General features: G+C 50.7%; 1 pseudogene; it reads right to left on the bottom strand.

Annotated features, from left to right (window-relative positions):
• Positions 1 to 393: 393 nt before the first annotated feature.
• LOC139603543 (28S ribosomal RNA) overlaps positions 394 to 5,537 on the bottom strand; it is an 8,286-nt pseudogene continuing 3,142 nt past the window's right edge.

Here is a 5,537-nt window from a genome sequence, read left to right as displayed (position 1 = left end):
AGCCCCTGCCTCAGACCCAGTCAGAAACCCAACCAAGTGAGACCAGAGACAGGGGCCCCTTCCCGGCCCTCTGGGGCACAGCTTCAAAACAGCCACTGTGTCTTCCTGCGCCTGTGTCTGGGCTGTGCTGAGCCCAGAGCCGGCCAGCTTGTGCTCTGCTGTGCCAAGAGCGTTCTGGGCCGGCAGGCAGAAGTGCTGCGTGCACAGTGGGGAAGGGGCTGACGAGAGCCTCCTACGGGAACAGGGCTCCGCTCCCTGGCTGGGAACAGCCTGGTTTTGCTGCCGTGAGCCGGCACGCGGCCCTTCACTCAGTGCCCAGACCCCAGACCCCGCGTATCGGGCCTGGGACCGCGGGGAAGAGAGCGCCCACGAGCCCACCAAGGCGCCGGCGGCACTGCGGTATCGCTACGTCTAGGCGGTATTCTTACTTAGAGGCGTTCAGTCATAAGCCCGCAGATGGTAGCCTCGCACCAGTGGCTCCTCAGCCAAGCGCACGCACCAGGGCTCTCAACCTGCGGTTCCTCTTGTACTGAGCAGGATTACTATTGCAACAACACATCATCAGTACGGTAAAACTAACCTGTCTGACAATGGTCTAAACCCAGCTCACGTTCCCTATTAGTGGGTGAACAATCCAACGCTTGGTGAATTCTGCTTCACAATGATAGCAAGAGCCGACATCGAAGGATCAAAAAGTGACGTCGCTATGAACGCTTGGCCGCCATAAGCCAGTTATCCCTGTGGTAACTTTTCTGACACCTCCTGCTTAAAACCCAAAAAGCCAGAAGAATCGTGAGGCCCCGCTTTCACGGTCTGTATTCATACTGAAAATCAAGATCAAGCGAGCTTTTGCCCTTCTGCTCTGTGGGAGGTTTCCGTCCTCCCTGAGCTCGCCTTAGGACACCTGCATTACGCTTTGACAGGTGTACCGCCCCAGTCAAACTCCCCACCTGATGCTGACCCTGGAGCGGGTCGCGGCCGACGCGTGCCGGCCGCTTGGCGCGAAGCGAGAGCCCCCCTCGGGGCTCGCCCCCCCGCCTCACCGGGTAAGTGAAAAAACGATCAGAGTAGTGGTATTTCACCGACGGCCGGGATGCCAGCGGGCGGGTTGCCCTGCACCGCTGAGCGTGCGCCTGGCCTCCCACTTATTCTACACCTCTCATGTCTCTTCACAGCACCAGACTAGAGTCAAGCTCAACAGGGTCTTCTTTCCCCGCTGATTCCGCCAAGCCTGTTCCCTTGGCTGTGGTTTTGCTAGGTAGGGACAGTGGGAATCTTGTTCATCCATTCATGCGTGTCACTAATTAGATGACGAGGCATTTGGCTATATATCGAACACATATAAATAAAATATGTCCTTTTTCTGGGTTAAGTAAAGGTGGCCCGTCCACCTTGGACAAATCCGGTTAAGCGGTACAAGTCCGGTAAGATTGGTCCGACTCAGGTGGTATTTGATGCGTTGGGAATTAAAGTTCCTGTCCCTACCCACTATGAGCTACCTAACTGGCTTGTGGCTGCCTTGCAAACCTAGCTACCGTCTAGTTTATTAAAATATAAAAGTAATAAGCATACATCTATAAATAAACATTGCTACAAAAGATCCCCCCAAGATACAAAATAGTAAAATGCAAAAATCAAGAGGTACAAGGTACAAAAATACAAAAATGTCTATCCTATACATTTGATTTCCTAGCTCTACTGGCAAACATATGTACAATGTCCACAGATGAGATGAGCGCGTCCGTGGATAAAGTCCTTGCAACAGTGATCTGCCTCGATCTGGGAAGTCCAAGAGTGTCCAAAAGTTCAAAGTTCCCCTTGTACCACTTCCCCCACGCTCCAAGGGGAAAACCCATAAAAACAACGTCCTTAGCGTTGGTGAGGCTCCGCACTTCGGTTTCCAAATGTTTGTACTTGTTCACCTTCTCCACGGCAGCTTCCTCCAGTGTCGTCTTTGTCGACTCAAAACGTACTGTCACATCCACAACAAGTGCATGGTCCACTTTCATGAATATCCGGTCCGGTTCGTACAGTTCCTTGGTGGCATCCCTTATGTGCAGCTCCTTGAACACCACCCAGTCTCTCTTTTTCGCCTCCTCAATAAGCCTCTCGCCAATGCGATTGTGCCTCTTGATTCTGGCATCCCTTGTCACTGGGCAGAAGCCAATGATGTGGCCGCAGGTCTCAAGGTCCGCCTCGCAGTGTCTACAAAACTTAACACAGTTATCTCCCCTCCCCCGTGCGAGAAATTCCCTCGTGGGATAAACATTGGCCCTGAGCTGTAAAGCAGTGAGGAGTTTCCTGTGAGGTATGCATCTATAATATTGAAGCCAATTATTACTAATTGTGTCCCCCTTAAAATTTTTTACTCCACGGCCTTGGGATTCCAATTTTGTCCACTTTTTAAACTCCTTTCTTTTCCAATCACATGGTTTGGGCAACTTACTTTTAGGGTTCGGTGCTTCCCACTCCAAAAGTGTTTCTGCAGTCGCGGGTGGTACAGACGCCGGTAGTGCATCCCAAATTGACGGCATTGCCGCTCTCTTCCCTCCAGCTTGAATCCATAGTTTCTCATACATCTTCTCCATCTCAGCTTTCTCCAGAAAGGCCTTCATCGTCTCTGTGACTGTGCAATGTGATGCAGTCTCCGGGCCTGCACACTGGGAATCAGTCCTGCCAATTTGATGACGCCCAAACCGCTGTCCCTCGTGCTCGAGTACAAGATGGCATCACCCGTGCATGGAGGCAGGTGCATCCAGTCCTTTACCGCTGTTCGGATCTTCAGGTCAAGGGCTTCAAGGGCCCCTGTTTTCATCTCTGTGTGGTCAGCCAGGTAGGTCAGTCGAGGAATGGTGTATGTTTTGAGGATATCGAGTTTTTGCAGAGGTTTAAGTGGGGCTCGGTCAATGCGTTCGAGCCAGACGTCTAGTTTTGCGGAAAGGTCGGTTTTTGCAAACCCAGTCCAGGGGTCGATCTGCAGGCCAAGGTATTTCTCTGATTCCCCGGGGTTAATCATGTTCAGGGGTGTGCCGTTGATGGTCCATGCAGCGCAGTTGTTGACGGTGTAGGAGTCTTTTGTGGGCTTGATGTAGAAGCCGTGGCACTTTTGTCCCTGCGTTTTGAGACCTGTGAGATCGCAAAAGGTCTCTAGTATCTTGATGTTGACGTTCATGTTCTCCCAGGAGTCGCTCAACAAGACCAGATCATCAGCGAATGCCATGGCAGTTATCGTATGCTCTCCACGATGGAATCCTTTGCCACTCTCTTCCAGCTTGCACAACAGGGGGTCCATTGCCAGATTGAATAGAAAGGGTGACAGTGGATCACCCTTCTTCACTCCAACCCAGATCTGGATTTTGTCCCTGTGCGTGTTCTTCTTGATGGTGACATACGTACTGTTGTCCTTGTACATATTGTCCACCAGTCCGACGATGTGGGGATCCACTCTCCGTTGCTGTAAAACGTGTAAGATGTGCTGGTGGCTCACGGGGTCAAAAGCCTTAGCAATGTCCACGAATATAACACCCAGTGGTCTATGTTCATTTTTGGCAGTCCGAATTATAGTTTGCAGGAGCTTCAGGTTCTCAGAACATCCTGCCGCACTGATGAAACCTCTCTGCTTTGGGTTGAGGGGACACGCCTTAGTCATCCTCGCCGTCATGATCCTGGAGAACAGCCTCAGCAAGATGGAACCAATCATGATGGGTCTCCAGTTGTTGATGTCTTTTAGGCACTCCGGTTTTGTCGATTTGGGGATCAAAACAGTCCTGCACCCCCTCACCATGTCCGGGATGTCACCAGATGTTAGCCACAGGTTGAAGAGCTCAGCAGTCCGGGCATACCCGGGATCCATCTTCCTGATGTCCCCAAGGGCAATCCCATCTGGACCTGGTGCCGAGCCCTTGCTCATTTCCCGCACATTCTTTTCAATTTCTTTGGCCGTAATTAAGTCCCTGAAGGCCTTATGTGGGCCTTCCCTTTAATTTCAAAGTCTCCAAAGACTCTCAAGTCTCACACCAAACTGTCCAGGTGTTTCCCATCTGGCCTTGAATACCGAATAAATTTCACTGGGTGATACATCACAGGACAGACATTCGATGTCGTCCAAAATGATCTTCGCTAATTTCCCCATCTAGATGGAATAAACGCTGAAAGCGGAGGTAGTTACCTCTTTTGATCGCTCTGTCCTTCATCCACTTCTGAAACTGTTTTCTTGGCTGCTCCTCCCGAGTTTCCTTTTTGCTTTTCCCCCGGAGTGCTGTTCTTATTTGGCTCACTGATTCCAGGCAACCAAAGCAGTCCTGCCCTGTCTGATTGAGCAGTGGTCGCACCTTTTGGCCTTCTAATAACTGTTCAAATGCTCTGGGGAAGTTGTTAATTGTCCCCTCTGATAAACGTTCTTTGATCCTTTTCTGATAACGAGCCTGCAGTCACCCTGCCCTCTGCTGGCCAACGGTTTCCCAGGGACCATTATCCCTATCAAGGTGTGTCCAGATGTCTCTATTGTTCCCTTCCCAGCAGCTGGTCCTCCCGGCTGGTGGTTCCCCCCAAGTCCATTGTTCACAGTTCCTGCCTGGGATTGATGACTTGACCCAGGTTCTGATTTCAAGTTCCCAGCTGCTCCCCCACCCACTCCATTCTTCCTGAGCAGCATTCTCCTTTTATCACCAATCTGCTTAGCTGTTTTGGTTGTTAAGTGTTCCGATATGAGCTTATTAATGTTTCTGTGACTCTCGAACTGTACCTGCAGCTTGACAAGTAGCTCTTCCTCCTCCTTTGTCCAGCATCTTTTGTGGGCTCCTCAGTTTGATGTTTCTTTCGGTTGGGAAGCATCGATCCTCTCCTGGTTTCTAACCAGTGGATGTGCCAATCTTTTGTGTTGTCCTAGGCCAATTTTAGTCATAAAATCTCTACTGCATACCTCACATATCCACTCTCCCACTGGAGGCCCCGCATCCTTCGGACCCTTGCACTTTGCAAAATGACAGACAGTACTGTGATGGTTAAAATTCTCCCTCCCACACTAGGCACACCGAAAGCACACCCACTTCCTCCCGTGAGACCCCTTAAGGTGTTCAATTAGGGCCAACATCGAGTTGACCTGGGTACCACAGCAAGGACATGGTGGATTTTTGTCAGGAACAGTCACCTTCACGATGTCATCCGGTGCTTGTTCACTGCGGACCTCAGGCACTGGAGGCAATGCCTGTGGTGTACCCTCTTCCCCCTTCCCACTGCCTCCCTTCTCAAGTACATTCTGATCATCGTCCTTAGGGGGACTAGGATTTAAGTTGTCCTCCTCACTCAGTTGTGGTGTAGGCTGTTCAAACACCTCAGGAAACCCGTTCAACACCCCCCCATTAACAGAAACATGAACCACCCCTTGTACATGCTCCTGCAGATCTGACCTATACAGTTCTAGAGAAAAATTCACCAGCAAGCCAAATTAATTTTCTGTCAATTTGGTGGTTGTAGATGTTACAAAATTATCTCAGGAGGTCTGAGTGCCCACCGATACCCTAGTAAGGTGGAATGGC

Source organism: Agelaius tricolor, unplaced genomic scaffold (assembly GCF_023055355.1).
Source record: "Agelaius tricolor isolate 1412-34295 unplaced genomic scaffold, bAgeTri1.0.p SCAF_39, whole genome shotgun sequence".
Taxonomy (NCBI): Eukaryota; Metazoa; Chordata; class Aves; order Passeriformes; family Icteridae; genus Agelaius; species Agelaius tricolor.
The sequence above is the reverse complement of the archived record's forward strand: the minus strand, read 5'-3'. Positions and strand labels throughout refer to the sequence as shown.